The sequence below is a fragment of the Castor canadensis genome, chromosome 13 (assembly GCF_047511655.1).
Source record: "Castor canadensis chromosome 13, mCasCan1.hap1v2, whole genome shotgun sequence".
Classification (NCBI taxonomy): domain Eukaryota; kingdom Metazoa; phylum Chordata; class Mammalia; order Rodentia; family Castoridae; genus Castor; species Castor canadensis.
In genome coordinates, this window is record NC_133398.1 from 20,298,227 (window position 1) to 20,313,249 (window position 15,023).

General features: G+C 40.0%; 1 long non-coding RNA gene across 1 annotated transcript in view; it reads right to left on the reverse strand.

Moving 5' to 3' along the window:
• Positions 1-15,023, reverse strand: part of LOC141415622 (uncharacterized) — a 173,015-nt gene that overhangs the window by 98,662 nt on the left and 59,330 nt on the right. The gene's annotated exons all lie outside the window — the stretch shown is intronic.

Here is a 15,023-nt window from a genome sequence, read left to right on the forward strand (position 1 = left end):
TTCACAGTTTATAATTAGTCTTCTAACAAATTGGTTGTGAGACATCACACTGGTCAGATGGGAAGAAGGAAAAGATGGAGAAAATCTTCTCAGTTCCTTTTATGAATTAGGGGACTGTAGATTGGGTAGTTTGATCTCATAGTGAACAACCTTGAAAACAAGAAAGAGGACCCAGACAGAGACATGGATGGGACCAGAATTTGGATCTGAGTCTGTCTCGCATTCTTGACCTTCTGCCTCTCATAAAAACAGCAATCAACAGAAATCAAAAGTGTTCAACACATCCATTTCTGCCCACGTTCTAGAACAGTAGCTGAGGTCACTGCTGCTGCTCAGTCTATATTAGTTTCAACCATAGTAAATGGCTATTTCTGAGGGTCCCATATCAGTTATACAGTTACAGGTAAAATCAGACATTAAAGAAGAGGGAGTAAACTCTCCTCCAAAACATTAGCCTCAAAACTTTCCTTCCTGGGAGGGATGGGGGAAAAGGTATTAATGTCTTTCTGAAATTCACTTTTCACATTAGCTTGTACTCATCCCTGGAGGTGATAAAGAACATCATTTTTTATGCTTATAACAAGAAATGAATCATTTGGCCTAACTTTATTAAAAACTAAATAGCTGTAAAAATCATTATGTTCTACAGATGAAAAACATTGATAGAAGTCTAATCTAGGTCACCAAAAAAGGTTTTTCAATCAGTTTTCAAAAGGTTTCTCCATCCCTAGGAACTCTGGAGCAAAAAAACAAAACTACTCCACTATCTCTCCCGATGTTGGTCCAGTAGTCCACAGGGACTTCCTATGTCCAGGTGAAGTCCAGCTAACATTCACTTAGGATGCACAGAGATGGTATGTGTTTTGATTTGATAGACATGATTTGAATTGACTGATGTTCATACCACACTGGTTGTTTGACTATTCTCCATGTACACCATCACAATAATATTCAACAATAATACTAATGTCCCAGGATGGAACTGTAAAGGGACATTGGGTGTAAAGTCGGAAGACCTGTGTTCCAGGACACGGCTTGCAAATTGTGAGGCCTTGGACCAAACACTTCTATAAATTTCAGTTTCCTCCTCTAATTAGGAGCAGGACTCAGTAATTCTATGCCCATAGTACTTAGGTTTCATATGAGCTTCCTTTTTCCAGTTATTTGGGAGACAAGACATTTGTTTCTCTAAGAGAAAGCAAAATTCCCTATGTCCCTTATGCTACAAAGCTCCCCAGATGGCACATGGGGACTTTTCATATCTTCAGTGAAGATTCGATTTAAGTTTAGGGTTAGGACTAGGGAAGGTAACTGGAACTGAGATGTGAATTCTAGATTCCACCAATGTTGTTCCTTGTTAATAGCACTCTTTATTCCCCTCTGCCCACCTGGCTCCTCTGACCTTCCACATAGCCACTCTCCATTCCACATAGCCAGAGGATGCCATCCTGATAGCCTAATATTAGTCTCCTTAACACCAGTATTTCCAGCAGGCATTTCTTCCTGTATTCTTAATCTAGGTCAGGCATTCAGCTCAACTTCTTGCATATCATCTTATTTCACAAAGCAATGAGATTTATATTATCCTCTCATTTTACAGATGAGGGAAATGAAACCTGAGACATAAGCTCACCTGCCCAAAATTACTCTACTAAACCAGGATTCTAGGACAGGAGGAGAAACTCTGAGCCCATTGCTCAGAGTTTACTTGCCAGTGATAAATAACAACAGCTAACATTGGGGGCACTTGTAAGTGCTGAGCACTTTACCCACATCATTTCATTTATCTTCAATCAAAGCGGCATTCCAAGGAATAAACCACCAAATCCTCAAAGGATGACTGAGTCTTCCACTTAAACCGGTAACTGTTGTTTCACCACTCTGACTCCAGCTAAGCTGATCCCATTCAAGGATGTAATGTCCTCCTTTCTTGAATGTCAGGTTCTACACGAAGCCCCATTCCTAGTACCTCTAATAGGAACACTAGCACCAACACAACCCTGCCAACCTTACCTTGCCCAAGCTGGGAACTCCAACTCTGGCCTCAGACCAGCTCCTGCTACCAACCACAAGGATATGTGGGTCCCTTCTTTACTGACTTCAAGGTCCTTGGAAGTGTCACTTTCCACCCAGTTTTGCCTCTGAAGCCCCATTTTTTGTCTCTTTTCTCTCCTCTGCTTTGGTCAACAACTGAAAGATCTGAGTTACATTCCTGTGACACTAAGCACTTTGCAAACACAATTTCCTTTCATCATCTGAGAACCCTGGAGAGAAGGCACTATTGTCACCATGGCAGATGGGAACGCCGAGGCCCAGTGATTTACCTAAGGCCACACAGCCAAAATGATCTATCTAGACCTGGACCCACCAGTCAGTGTGACTTGGCCTCTCACAAACTGTCTGGTTCTGCTTCTCAGCTTTTCCCCCATCTCTGCATCTTATTTATTCTTTAGCATTGGGAAAGTCATCTAACTTCCTTGGACCTCAGAGATCTCTAAGTTTACTTCCAGTCCTACTATTCTAGGATTCCTGCTAAGCTGAGCCAGAATTGTCATCACTCCCATATCACAGATGAGTACCTCAAGTCTGTATAGTGTACCCAGAGCCCTTTCGTCTCTGGGCTGTTCATTCCTCTTAGGGGCTATGAAACACATCCTCAAAGCCTTCTCCAGCAAACCTACCTGCAGCTTCCCCCAGGGCAGCTATTTCATTGCCTTTCAGAACAACATTCCCAATTTTGGCTGCATATTGGTGAGACTAGGAGGTAGGGATAGACTGAAAAGCTCACACTGTTCTCCAGATTGATTAAATCAGAATCTGAAATGGGGGACATAAGTAACTCCCAGGCAATTTCAATATGCAACCAGAGCTGAGAACCACAGTTTTCAAAGTACTGCACCTGAGGGAAGATCAGGATCCTAAAGCTAGACAGCTCTGCACTGGGTTCTCTGCTCTGCCATGTTCCATCTGTGAGACCTCAGTCTGTATGAGCCTCATTTCCCTCATCTGCAGAGTGGGAGTATTAGAGTAGGTACCTCGTGGTGCCCTTAAGAGGTTAAAATGAGACAGTGCTCATGAAGGTACCTGATAATGGTCCTAGCAAGGTCTCTGTTCCATGCTCAATAGGCAGTAGTCGTCACTGTAAGAAAATGACCTGGAAATTCTATACTCTTTATTTCTTTCTTCCCAATTTAGGAAGCAGAACCTAATTGCAGATATTATGAAATCATAATGAATTGGTATATGATGGCATAGGAACTTGATTATTCATTCATTCAACTAATATTTAATAAGCACCCTTGATGTGTTGGGCTCACTGGATACTGTGGGTGAAAGAGACAAGGCTATTGGCTTCACCAAACTTTTGAACTAAAGTTGGGAGGAGGGATTAAAATAAAGGAATTAAAGAAACAAACAGGGTATAGGGATAAAAAAAACAAAACAAAAAGATGAATTTACATTGCATATGAGTGACTCAAGAAGGCCTACTCAAGGTTGTTTTGCACACTGTACCTTTTTAGTTACACTAAATGCTTTACCCTTGTTAATTGAACCTTACCTACAAGATAGGTATGCTTATTCTCATTTACATGTAAAGAAACTGAGGCTCAGATTGCTTGAAAAAGTTGACCAGTGCTGCTCATTTCACAAACAATAAAACTAAGCTTCAGAGGCCTCTGGTTCACATTTCTGACCTTGACACAATCTTCCAACCACACTCCCTGCTGCAGCCCTCCCAGAAAATATCTTAAGTAGAAATGAATATTTCAGCATCACTAGAAAGAATGTAACTGAAAAAACAGTTGCTCTAGGAAGACAAGCTAATCATTAGAATTATTCAAGAAAACAGGAAGGGCTGGCAGAGTGACTCAAGTGGTATAGCAGCTGCCTAGAAAGCATGAGGCCCTGAGTTCAAACCCCAGTGCTGGAAAAAAAAAAAAAGAGAGTGAAGAAAACAGGAAAGTGACCCCTGATTTTATCAGACAGGTGCCCTAAGCAGTATTTTGTGGTTTTGTTAAATGAAGAAGGAAACTAAGAAGATAGTACCGAAAACTCCTGGACATTTCCCTGTGCTTTCCCAATGGTCCCTCAAAGTGAATCCTAAAAGGTTAAATGTGGTTTCACCACAAGTGTGGGTGTCAACTCCATAAAGGAGGGAAGAAAAGTCATTCATATGAAACTTAAGCCTTCTTTCCCAAGGATGTGTTGGGTAAACTTTGAGCACTCATTCAGAACCATTAGGGGAAAAAAAATGAAGTCTCACTTAATAAAGCATAGAAAAGTACAGACTGAGACACCCAGCATCCACATTTTGTTCTGCCAGCTCATATAGCAAAATTTTTTTAATTGAAAAAAGCACTTCATATTCAGTTGAATGAAGAGTAAAATCTCAAAAGCAGCCAGAGATAAAAGATACAGTACATTCAGGAAAATGATGGTGGGAATGACTTCTGACTTCTACAGAATGACAATGGAATAACATCTTTGAGCTGCTGAAGGAAATCTACCCTAAGTGAAACTATCCTTCAATAATGAAGGTAAACTAGAGATTAGATTTCAGGATGAGAAGAATTGCAGTGGTCTAGGTGTGACTGAGATAAATACACATGACTTTTCAGCTCTTAGATTAAAATCTCAGAGAATGACAGAGATCATGACAACGCCACAGTTACAAAAGGGCACCCTCTTCTATTTGTTCATCCTGAGCAACTTCTCCCTTTCAAAAACTTTTTGGAAACTTTTTTCTAGGGAAAAAATTCTCTGGAAATTTTAACAAATGCTAAGCAAAAACGCAGATGGAGAGGAATAGAAAAAGACTGGATAGAGAATTCATCATGATATGGACTAGCTTATTATAACATAGGGAAAATCTATACTGGATTTCCATAGCAGCAGTGAATTAAATGTGATCCTCTCTTCACAATCAAAACGAGGTCTTGGTGTGAGCATAGTAGAATATGTATTGAGTTCCTTTCCTGTTGATAAATTAGATTCTCAATCCAGGAAGGGAACTTTTGGCTCTAGAGATGTAGAACCAAATGGATCTGAGAAAAGAAATCAAAAAGTTCAGATGTGCCCATTTGAGGAAGACAAAACTAGAGACATTAAACAGGAAAATGATGATAATGTTAAAATAAGTGAAAAAGTGTAAAGTAGAATGGATGTTGATCAAAAAGACTTTCATTGTACTCCTGGAAGTTGTCAGGTCTCTCCAACTGGAATAGTAGAGCCCTTGGGGGGCCCAGTACTAACCCCCAAGGCAGATTAGTGTCTCTGTTGACTCCGACAGCTAATACACCACTAGTTGAAGAATGTTCCCATTAAGAAACTCAGAACCTGGATGCCCTGGAACAAGTTGGTCTGATTCCTTACAGGTTGTCTTGGTGTGCAGGTACTGTTAGCCTCTCCCTGGCTACTGCAGGCCCACTGGACAAGTCCCTGAAGTGCCTCTCCCAGGGAACGGACACACCAATCACTCAGCAGATAATGCAGGTCAACAGCAACAGTACACATTAGCTCCTGCTCAGCAGCCACACTGAGAAACTCTTCTAAAACAGAATGAAAAATAACCAAATCCCACATTGCCATAGCAACTTGGAAGGAGTCTGCAGCTATAGTCTCAGATAGCTTATTAGGACCATCTCTCTTCATGCCTGTATTTGCCAATAGTTACTCAAAGTGTGCAGGTCATTGATGACTTCCTTAGCATGACTTTCCCTGGTCATTCCACATAGAGCCTTGTATCTCTCTTTTATTTCCTTCATAGTACCTTGCATTGTTTGGGGATGGGGGAATAATGTGTTTATAAGGCAGTAATTATATCTGCTTTTCATTGCTGAATCTCATACCTAGCACAGGGCTTGCACACAGTAGGCATACAATGAAAATGTGCTGAAAGAAGAAATACTCAATTGGAAGACATTTAAATATTATACATCTTTAACTGTTGGCATTGAATTACTTTACTTTACATAAATATCAACAGGTTTTTTAATTAAAATGAGTCTAAGCCTGTAAGTTTTAAGTCAAACTTGAAGGTTATAAATAAAAACATTCCATAAAGATGTTAATTATGTTCCTGAGTTATACTACCATCATGAAATATATTTAAAATGCCACAGCTTAAACACCATTATAAAAATATCTTTAAAGTCAGAATATAGCCACAGTTTTTTTCTTCTTAATGAACTTCCCCTTATGCTGAATTTTGAATACACGTGAATTTTCCATTTTGGCAAACATAAGAACTTTAATTTTCATCTAACTCAATCACTCCTATTGGGGAGAGTTATAAAAAGAGTTAAGTTGAGAGCAGGAGATGTGGTGTGCAGAATGACAGTAAATCTTCACAGCAGCAAAGTTTTGGTGAAGGTAGTAAGACTCTTCAAAGTGCAGTTAGCTACCATTTTGAATTTTATCAATATAAAAACTATAGAAATTTGTTTTCTCTCTTGTTATATGACAATGTAACTAATATCTTTGATTTTTGCTTCTTGGCCACAAAATCTAAAATATTTACTCTCCAGCCCTCTGCCAAAAAACAGTTTGCCAACTCTTGCTTCACTCTGTAATCTACCAAATATGTTTACAAAACCTAAAGAAAACAAAAGAGAGTAGAGAAATTTACTTCTCAGTTGAAAAACTCAGTTTGGTTAAGATGTCATATTCCTCCTATTACTGATTGACAAATCCAATACATCTAAATCCACATACCCAGTAAGCTTTTTGAAATAAATATCAATAGATTGATTCCAAACTGCATAAGAAATTACGAAGTACAGCTGAGCACCAGTAGCTTATTCCCGTAATCCTAGCTACTCAGGAGGCAGAGATCAGGAAGATGGCAGTTCAAAGCCAACCCAGATGGTTCCGTGAGACCCTGTTTCAAAAAAATCCTTCACAAAAAAGGGCTGGTGGAGTGGCTCAAGGTGAAGACCCTGAGTTCAATCCCCAGTACCGCAAATGAAAAAAAGAAAGAAAAGAAATTACAAAGTGCCTACAGTATGCAACACAAAACTATGGAAGGACAAAATAGTTGGAGGATTAACTCTGTCAGATTTCAAGACTTAAGAAGATGCTATGATAACCAAGATAGTGTGGTGTTGACACAAGAATAGATAAATAGGTCAGTGGAGTAAAGTAAAAGTTCAAAAAATATTCCTGTATTGTAATCCTCAATTAATTTTGTATAAAGGGGAAAGGAAAGTCTTTTATATGAATGAGCATGAGCAACTGGATATGTATACAAAAATAATAACTCTTACATAAAAATAGTTTTTGGAATGGACCATAGACCTAAACATAAAAGCTTAAAGTAAAGGATATCCTTCCAACCTTGGAGTAAGCAGAGATCTTTTAGACAGGACACAGAAACTATTAACCATAAAAGAAAAATAAGTTAGATTTCAGAATATATTAAGAATGCCTTAAAGTTAATTTAAAAATTAGTCAACCTGTTACAAAAATGGGCAAAGATTTGAACATATATGACAGCAAGGTGGATATGTAAATAGCATTCCATACACGAAAAAATGCTTAAGATGATTAGTCATTGGGATAATGCCAATGAAACCACAATGGGAAACCACTAGAATGGCTAATATTTAAAAACATGACACTACCAAATGTTATCCAAGACATGAAGCAATTAGAACTCTCGCAAGTTGCTGGAATGACTGTAAAATGAGACAGCCACGATGAAGACCTGATACGTCTACCTGTGACTCAGGAACTCTATTTGTTGGTATTGTCTAGTTCAATAAAAATTTTAAAATACATTCCCACAAAGAATGTATAAAGATTTATTCATTGTACCCCCAAAATGAAAAGAGTCATGCCTAGAGAAGGAGGAATCCTCTCTGTAAGTGAATGAAGAGTAACACTGGAATATTTCCATTTTAGCCAAACTTCAGTATATTCGTACAGAAGGACACTGCTCAGAATGCAGCTCTATGTATGAATCCCAAAACATTCTGTTGAGTGAAAAAGCAAGACCCAAAAGAAAGCACACTATGAATCCATTCACAAGAGGTTGTACAATTGGCAAAACTAATCTTTACTGACAGAAATAAGAACAGTAGTCTCCTCTGGGCAGAGAAGAAGCAAGTGTTTGGAAGGAGTACTGGGGAACTTTCTGGAATGAATATCTTTATCAAAGAGAAGTGAGTTGCATAGCATTTGTCAGAATTCATCACCTGGCGCATGCCTGTAATCTGAGCACTTGAGAGGTGGAGGCGGAAGAATCGCCAAGGTCCAGGCCAGCTTGGGATACATAGCAAGACCCTGTCTCTACACTCCCCCTCCCAAAAACCCAAAAAACAAATCCAATTTAAAAATATCCTCATCACCCTAGAGGAGTTGGCTAGGTGAAGAGGAGTGTGTGCTTGTGTGTGTGTGTGTTATGTGTGTGTGTGAACATTAAAGCCAGAAAGAGCAATGTATAAAATAGAGGGAGGTAAGTAACAGAAGTGGATAGCAAGACAGTTTGTAAAAGGAGAGTGGTGGGAGGGGAGCTAGATCACAAAGAGTCATGCCTGGGAGGAGGAGGAGTGAAGAATGACACTGAAATACTTTCATGTCACACCAAAGTGGCTGCAGTGTGAGCACTTGCTGAAGGCTGGACAGCAGGCTGAGTCTGGCTCGGAGGCCCTGCAGTGGCAGAACTTCGATAGTGTGGAGGAAATGAGCTTGTGTGGGAGGGAGAGATGAGGAAGGGTTCCATCTGTGTCCTGAAGGTTGGAGTGTGAACCTGGTGGTGACAATGTCAAGGCCTTCTTATTTTAAAAAATTAAAATGTGATTTGCATACAGTGGAATAGATACTTGTAAGTATCTAGGGTGATGAGGATGATATGACACCAGGTTTGTATTTATGGAGCAAGGTGATGAATTTCCTAATCCTAGAACTTCAAAAAGCAATAATTACACTGAGGCCTGCTTTCAAAGATGTATTCCATATGCATATTGCATAATGCAAATTCAGCAATTTGTTGAAGTAAAGGAACACAATGACATGTACAGCTGTGGCTTCAATATTGTAATAGCAGAGCCCTTTACTTAAATGAAATGTGAGGGCTTGGAGTGTAGCTCAGTAGAGCACCTGCCTGGCTTTCTTGAGGCCCTAGGCTTAATCCACAATACTTCAAAAAAAATTAATTAAATGTAAGAAGCTTCAAAAATGTAGTAGTAATCAAGAGCCCAAGCTACCACCGTACTGCCTGAGAACACAAAATCAACAAGTTCAATTTAATGGGATTCTGCTGGTCACTCCACTAAGTGAACAGTGTGACATGCTAGACCCTTGGAGAGTCTCAACCCATGTTTCCATTAAGAAGGTGAGCTGAGATGGGGCAAGGTAGCTCACAACTGTAATTCCAGCTACTTGGGAGGCAGAGATTAAGAAGGCCACAGTTCCAAGCCAGCCCAGGCAAAAAAGTTATCAAGACCCCATCTCAACAAATAAACCAGGCATGTAAGCATGCATTTGGAAATCTGTAATCACAGTTAAACAGGAGGCATAGGTAGGAATTGTGGTCCAAGGCCAGCCCGAGACAAAAACATAAAACTTTACGCAAAAAGTAACTTGAGTCATGGCTCAAGTGGTAGAGTGCTTGCCTACCAAGTGCATTATTCAATAATCCTCCCCCGCCTTGCAAAAAAAAAATGATCTGAAAGTAGTTCCATCATTTAAAGATACAAATAAGTGTTACCCACACAACATGCCCAGTAAATGGAGGATAAAGTTGCTGAAGTAAATAAATAACAGATAAAACTGCCAAGAGTGGCTTTCTAGAGATAAGATTTCCAAAGGGGTTGCACAGGCTGACTTTCAAATCTTCTGGTTAAGATGGGATTCCAGTGCTTAAAAACAGATAAAGTAGAGCTTCTGTGACAAAGGGAAATAGAAGAAATTCCAAGAGCCCCTCCTCACCCCATTGCAGCCTCTCTGACTTTCTTCACACTTTAGAGCTCCAGGTCAGGGACACCTGTAAGAAGAGGGAAATGTGTGGTACCTTCCCTGCCTGCTGCTTAAAGGGCTGCTGAGATCATGTGACTAAGCTCAATTAATGAGCGTAATCCTATTGAAGTGGGGCAGAAGGTGGATTTTGAAGGCTATGTTGAGACAAAAAGAACAGGCAATTCCAGTTTTGTAAAATATGTAGGAACAGCAAAAGGAGTTGGATATTTAGAGAAGAAGATGCACTTACTGCAAAGAGAGATTGGCATAGAGAGCAACAGCAGGCAAGTGAAAAGCTGCAGGCAGAGGTAGGTTGGGGACCTCCTGAGGTTGGCCTTTACTGTGAGGATGATAGAAATCACTGAGTAGTAAACTAAGGTAGTTTCTTCCACTGAACTTCTAGCCCTTGGAGTTCATTTCATTTATATTGACATTTTGTTTATCTCTGGCTCAAAAGGAACAGAAAAGAAACAGGAGATAAAGGGCTATTTCAATAAATATTTGTTGAATATCCACAGCATGGCAGACATTTTGGAAGTGCTGGAGACATGACAGAGAGCAAGACAGGCAAGGTCTGTGGTCTCCTGGATATAATATTCTAGTGGTAACAAGCCAACCTCTACACAGACAGCCAAAACACAGTGATGGAATGAGGGATGACTGTGTGGGCAGAAAGGAACCAATTATAGATGACTCAAAGACAGACAATTCCAGGCACAGAAAATAAGTCATGTAAAGGCTTAAAAGTGTGAATGAGCTTAAAGTGTTCAAGGAGCCAACAGAAAGCCTAAGAAGAATGGGTGAGAAGGAATGCAGTGGGAGATCAGATCAGAGGGGACACTAGGTGCAAGAAAACCTGGGAGTGTGTGTCAAGAAGAAGAGCTGAATCTAAATCTACAGACAGGGTGTATTACAAATAAGCACAGTAGTGACAAAATCTAAGCAATACTTTCAAAGAGCAATCTTCCTAAAGGTTTAGGGAATAGACTGGAAAGATTCAAAAATGGAAGGAAGGAAAGAAGGAAGGACACCAGTTTGGAGATGGTTGAGATAATCGAAGGCAAGAGAACATGGGGTTATGGCCTATATATGTATCAAAAGGAAAAGAGTGTTTTAAGAAATTATGTTGCCACCAAGATAAGACTCAAGAAGTAGCTGATGGATTTGGAAGCATGAAAATTATTAGCATGCCTAATGAGCAGAATCTCAACATGGTGGTCACTGAGTAACAAGCCGAGTACTTAGTGCTTTCAAAGAAAACTTATCTTTCAGGATTTTGTGGGTTGGTCTGAAACCTACATGTCTCCTTCAAAGACTGGAATTTGTTGATGGTAGTTGGCTGTTTGGTGCTCAGCTTGGACTGAGAAACAGAGTGCTTGCATATGGACTCTCCACATCGCTTGGGCGTTTCACAACACCTCATTTCTGAGTAAGTGTCCCAAAAGGGACAATGACACCTAAGCAGAAGCTGCAAGGATTCTTAGAAATAGCCTCAGAAGTTACAGAACACTGTTTCTACTGTATCAAATTGATCAAAGTAAGTCCAGAAACAAGAGAAGAGGAACTAGACTTTACCTTTCAATAGGAGATTAGCAAAGAATTTGTGGTCATCTTTAATTTTTCATAAAACCTTAGCCTGATGGAAGTGGGCTGAAAGGAGAATTTGAGATAAGGGGGGGAGAAAAAACCTTAGACGATTGCAAGCACTTGAGCTCATTAATGTGACTCAAAAATAAAAAAAAAAAAAGCAAGGTTGTCATTCTATTTAAAAACCTATCAAAACTAAGAAATATGAAATATAGAATAATTGTTCATATAAAAATGGAAATGCTGCAAGTGAGCTATGTCAGAAACATAAACATACTTTTGTCTTTCCACAATATCAGAATGTATTAAATAACAATAAAGTCACAAGTTACATCAATTTTGTTGGCATTGATTTGCCAAATACTACTGATTTTGCTTAACAGCCATGAGTCAATTGGAAAACAGGTTTTCTTTTCTGATCTTGATTACTCATACTAACTCAGATGACACACTACACTTCACAATAATATAAAGGCTACAGGAAAGTAAGAAAATGTTAAAGTAGCTGCAGGCTCAAAGAGGCCTTGTTGAAGGCAATCACAGAGAGCCGTTACAGATGCAAAGTCACTACAGATAGATGGATAAGATATTAACATAACAAACCCAGTCCTGAAGCTCTTGAGGCCTGTGGTCCAAGGCATAGAGCTGGTTCAAGACACAGCATTGAGTTCATGCTTACTGGATCTGGACAGATGGTGAATTCTAGTGGGTCATGTCAAGCAGGAAGATCAAGATAAGCTGGAGCACCAGCAACAGAATCGAGTTCATTGCCTGCTGGTCCATGATGCATGCACCAGGTGGTCAGATGATGGGTCAGGGTGCTTAAATATTCCCCCTTTCATATAATCCAGGGGAGAGGGTTGCATCATTCCTTGGCCTGGTGCATTCAATAAGTTCATGGGCCTGGTTTTTCTGATATGGGTGATACGCCCATATGTCCATGTCTTCCTGATTTCACTTGATAAGTTCTTAGATGGCAATTTCTCATTTTCATAAATAAGTTATTCATCAGTCTACTTTATTGTTTGTACTGGACAGATGTTGTTTGTTTACTTGCACAAACAAGATGCAGAGTCTGCCTCAGCATTTGCACTTAAAATGGAGCATATTGCTGTTTTATGAAAGCTACTGTTCTATGCAATACAGAGTAACTTAGAACAGGGCACAGTCTCATCTCCACAGGAGATCTACCTAAAACTTCTGATGGTAGAGCCTTACTCAATGACAATGTCTTGAATTTCACACATCAAAAATGAGAATTAAAAAAGGAAATTAAAAACTAGAAAAATTGTTAATAAAATTGCTATTAAATGATTCTTATAAATCAAGAAGAAAAACAAACACCCCAATAGAAAATGGGCAGAGGATAGATAAAAGTAGTAAAGAAAATAGCCAATAAACAGATAATAAGATATTTAAACTTCACTAGCAATCCAAAAAAAAAGAGCAATTAAAATGTTGAACAAGTGTTTTTCAAAAATCTATTTGGCAATGTTTTTAAGTGAACACCCAAGGTAGATGAGGCACTGGGAAATGGCATTCTTAACTCCTGCTCCCGTACATGAGCAAACCCACAGGGATCTATTTGAGACCTGATCCTATCAGGTATCTGCTTCTCAGTCTACCTCTTGAGAGTTGGCTGCTTCCCTCTAAAAAACCAGTGTCCAAATTCAGGTACTTATGGAAAGTCACTCTGATGTTCTTTAGAAGGCTCTCTGGGGACCATCTTCCCCAGTCCACTGAGGCTTGACACCCCTCCTCTTCTCTCAGCCCTCCCATCCCTAGGTAGTCCACCTGATAGCCTCTACTTGCAAAATCCCTTTCCCCTGTCCAGTGCTCTGCTTAGAGGAATCAGCAAAAGGGCTTAACCCCTTGCTGGAGCTCACTCTATCCAAGGGAGACTCCCCTAGCATTTCACTGGGAACCTACTCGCCCACATTTCCTCTCAGTCCCACCAGTTCTCACCTACTCCATTCCCACACCAGCATCAGGGACTCTACAGGTCCAGGTCCTAAGATTTCAGAAGTGAGATGGTTCACCTCCCCAACATTTTGGAGAGGGAGAAAGAAGCCCTCCATGGGGAGAGGAAGAGGAAGAAGAGTTGAATCAGTCCTCTTCCCCCAAGACATCTCCTTCTGACTCTTGGACCTCTCTCCTTCACTCCTCACAGCTGAAGCTATTGAAGTTGCTCAGCCTATGGGAAGTTATCCACCTAGATCTAGACTTTCTTCAATGTAGGTTTGCAGGAATCTAGAACTCAACAGGGTAATCTCTCTCTCTGCTACAATTCCAGTATACCTGGTAACTTCTAGTGTCACGAAAATATCCTGTTTTGGACTAATCTGTTTCATTCAGATAACAATAACAAGAATTATTTAGATTAATAGTGGTAGGGTCAACCTAAATAACAACAGAGACCATGCCTCTCCAAAACAAAGGGTTTAGTAAAGAATAGCACAACAATACAATGTGGAATATGCATGCCAGAGTGAACCAAGAGCATATTCAGGGAAACAGTGGAAGACAATAATTTTTAAAGAAAGATGAAGAGGGTTAGTAAGTTGCTTTGAAACAATTATCCTTGAATATCAGGATCAATAGCAAGGGTGGCATCACTCCATAGCTGCATAGGAAGTTCCTGGGCAGGTGCCTACAAAGAACTATTTCATGAAAGGTTGTGGTTTTGGCAGTCTTTTGCGATAATTCCTGTTATCAGGTTATTTTGCTTAAGGACCCTGTTTTCATGATCTTTCCTGGCTCCATTTTGTCAAGATATGACACCTTCTATTCCATTTTGATTCTGACAACTTTCACAGTAGTTACTGTCCTTGGCTTGATGGGAACTCTTTCAGACAACAAACTCTATGTTGTTAAATTCACTTCGATCTAATCTAACAATTACCAGTTAAAGGCCATATGTATCCAAATATATGGCCAGTCCTTACCCTAAGGAGCTTGTGCCTGATATGGAAGAAAGACAAGGAACAGAAAAGGAAAGAGGTAGAACTGGTTCAGCAAGGCTGAGCTACTCCTCTAAAGCTGAATTAGAGTTACCCTGGCAAAAAGAGTCTGCTTTTAGTAAGAAGAGAGCTCAGGCAAAAGCCTAGAGGCTCAAGACAGGGTGGTGGTCAGGAAAACTGTAGGGGATGTAGTTCAATTGAAAGAAGTATTCTGGGGATCACAGGAGAGGTTGAAGAGCAAAGAGATAAGGCTGAAGAGGTAGGTGGCACCAGAGAACAAGAGGCACCATAGGTCATGTTCGTGATTTTGCATTTTCTCTGAAGAGTCCTGGAAAGCCACTCACACGCTCAAAATGAGGGAAGAACTTGATGTGATTTCCATATTGGGAAAGATTATTCTAGCTACACTCAGGAGAGGGAATGGTGAGAATCAAGGCTGGAGTCAGGAAGACCTGTTGGAAGCTGTTGTTGCCATCCAGGGAAGGGGTAACAGTAGCCTATACTAAAGTATTGGCAGAG